Source organism: Amphimedon queenslandica, unplaced genomic scaffold (genome assembly GCF_000090795.2).
Source record: "Amphimedon queenslandica unplaced genomic scaffold, v1.1 AMPQUscaffold_10541, whole genome shotgun sequence".
In the NCBI taxonomy this organism is placed as follows: Eukaryota; Metazoa; Porifera; class Demospongiae; order Haplosclerida; family Niphatidae; genus Amphimedon; species Amphimedon queenslandica.
In genome coordinates, this window is record NW_003549198.1 from 1,980 (window position 1) to 5,018 (window position 3,039).

Sequence of the window (3,039 nt, forward strand, 5' to 3'; positions counted from 1 at the left end):
GTGGACACTGAAGACACCTAGGACACCGAGGACACTGAGGACACTGTGGACACTGTAGACACCTAGGACACTGAGGACACTGTGGACACCTAAGACACTGAAGACACCTAGGACACTGAAGACACTGTGGACACCTAGGACACTATGGACACCTAAGACACTGTAGACACCTAGGACACTGTGGACACCTAAGGCATCTAGGACACTGAAGACACCTAAGACACTGTGGACACCTAAGACACTGTAGACACCTAGGACACTGAGGACACTGTGGACACCTAGGACACTGTGGACACCTAAGACACTGTAGACACCTAGGACACTGTGGACACTGTGGACACTGAAGACACCTAGGACACTGTGGACACTGTGGACACTGAAGACACCTAGGACACTGTGGACACTGAAGACACCTAGGACACCGAGGACACTGAGGACACTGTGGACACTGTAGACACCTAGGACACTGAGGACACTGTGGACACCTAAGACACTGAAGACACCTAGGACACTGAAGACACCTAGGACACTGAGGAAGGGGCACAATCTTGCCAGACTAGACTAATTAGATCTATACACATGATTACACAATACACATGCATAATTAACCAGCTCCGTATAATTTATTTCCGAAAACTAAAGATTACTAGATGGGTCTTTTCTGTCTGTAATGGCTTGTCACAAAATAGATATTTGCCAAACCTTTTATTTGTCCAAATTACATTATAGTTAATTATTAATGGGTGTGTTTTATTAGTAGGTGTGGTTTTGATTGTACAGTGATACAAGAGAAGATGCTTCAAGGGATGATGATGGTGCCAGTGAGTGGATGAATTAAGAAAAGAAAGACGATAAATCCATTTTGACAAAGACAGGTTGGTGTGGTTTGTATTATTGCAACCTTGGTTTATTAATTAATGTAGGCGGAGCTTATATTCCCCCAGCTCGATAAAAAATCATGCAAACACAGATACGACCAGGTATGGGAATTTTAGTTATTTTAAAGTAATTATTTTTTTTAAATTTTTTCTCTCTCTCTAGTGCTCCATATCAAAGGATGGCATGGGAGGCTCTTAATAAGAGTATTAATGGTCTGATTAACAAGGTATGTACAATCACATGACTGTCACATGATCACAGACACACCTCCTTAGGTTAATGTGTCAAATATTGCCAACATTGTCAGGGAGTTAGTACAAGAAAGTTTAGTCCATGGGTGGTAAAATACTTACATGTATACTCTAATTATTCATTTTCAATATTATTTTGTTCTTTTTATTAGAGGATTATTGGCACTTGCTGTCATAGCTTAGTCAGCCTCACCCACCTTTACTAAGGTGTACGCTGCACTTGCAGTCATTAATGTAAAATTTCCTCAAATCAAGGAGCTAATTACTAAGAGACTGATTATTTGTTTTCATAAAGCCTTTGCAAGAAACAACAAGATTATTTGTTTGTCGTCTGTCAGTGACTGTATTACTGGAAGATCCTACGAGCTACTGGTCAACTTGAAAAAAATTATAACAATTATTGAGAAGGTAAGAAATCAATTGCATGTTTAACGAATCTCAATTTAACATGAGTAATTAATTAATTTTGTGGGTGTGCTTTTTGCCTCCTACTTCGTGCTTTTTAAAACAAACTTAATAGTTCAATTTTTATTTACATATACCTCTACATGTTTGATCTGTCACCATCAACTGATCAAACCGGTTTGCTGTTCTAGTCAAACAAGTTTGCCTGTCAACTGCTTTATTGTTATAATGATTGTTTGAGGCATTTGTCTGAAAATTGCAACCAATTAATAATAATAATAATAATAATAATAATAATAATAATAGTACATGTTTTTATTTTATTTTTTGCCTTTTTTTAGTATTAATTGCTATGACAAAGCCTGACCGACCCCTTATTGCCCAGGTGATGTTGTACTCTCAGGGTTTCAGGACTGCCGAGACACTCACTAGCAAGATACATTGTAGTACCTTTATTTAAGTAAGCAAACGTTGGGCTTTAATTAGAGTTGCATGGGCTTTAATAAGAAGTGTTTTTATTATCATGGTCTTGTGATGAGTATTAGATGACAAGCCATAAGTTGTAAAACCAGTCAAACTGGTTTTGGTATTTGATGAATAACGAGGCATTTGTCTGAGGACTAAAATCATTCTTTTGCATATACAGTACCGTATAGCGAGTATATTCCGTCAGAGTTTAATTTCATTCTCATTCCTTGTGGAACGAATATTTTCCAAACGAAAAAGGCGTTTCTTCAATGCCACGTGTACAAAATGGCTGCTTAGAACGAAAATAAAACGAACGAAAATTTCTAATCCTGTTTAGAGTGAATTTAACATGCAATGTGTACATGTACATGTATATTTTTCTGTTAAAGTTTAAGCTTCTTGTTTTCTCTCTCTTTACAGATTGTGTGATGAGCAGTTATCCAATCAGTCTCACTATGACTTTGGTCTGAGAGCCCTAAAGAGTGTACTGGTGAGTGCTGGTAATATCAAGAGGGACAGGATCCAGCAACTGAACCGAGAACTGGCAGCTCAAGGACAGACACTGGAGGAAACTGATCTATCTAAGCAACTTTATGAACAAGAGGATGAGGTATGTGCCATGTACATGTACATGTACATACATAATTGCATACATTGTATATGGGATTTAAACATTGTTGTATTGTACTATAAATCCTTGTACATGCAACAGCCTGTGCTCTGTTTCCCATCTTTATTTTAACCATAGCTTCTACATTTTCATACATTTTTATTTGAGAGTTCTTCTGTACTTTATATACATGTACATGTAGAATTATACCGTACAAGATGACTTATTGGCAAGGAATTAATATTGCCGATCGACATTTCCATGAAGAAATCGCCAATATAAAATCCACCATTTTGTTTCAAACTGAGCATGCTCATGCTAGCTTTTAATATTTTGTTAAAAATGACTAAGACAGGATTCTAAAAAATTTATAAAAAATCTAATTTTAATTAGAATTTGCTGAAACTTTCTACACAACATAAGAGC

At 36.9% G+C, this 3,039-nt stretch overlaps 1 long non-coding RNA gene across 3 annotated transcripts; it reads left to right on the forward strand.

The window, feature by feature from the left end:
* Positions 1–637: 637 nt before the first annotated feature.
* LOC109590073 (uncharacterized) lies at positions 638–2,609 on the forward strand. 3 transcript variants are annotated; one of them, XR_002189107.1, is made up of 7 exons: positions 638–875; positions 924–980; positions 1,042–1,105; positions 1,155–1,364; positions 1,426–1,538; positions 1,877–1,995; positions 2,424–2,609. It is a non-coding gene; the product is annotated as an uncharacterized LOC109590073 (long non-coding RNA). The 3 variants fall into 3 exon arrangements; XR_002189106.1 differs by having other exon boundaries at positions 638–728; positions 781–875; positions 1,155–1,538; XR_002189105.1 differs by having other exon boundaries at positions 1,155–1,538.
* Positions 2,610–3,039: the final 430 nt, after the last annotated feature.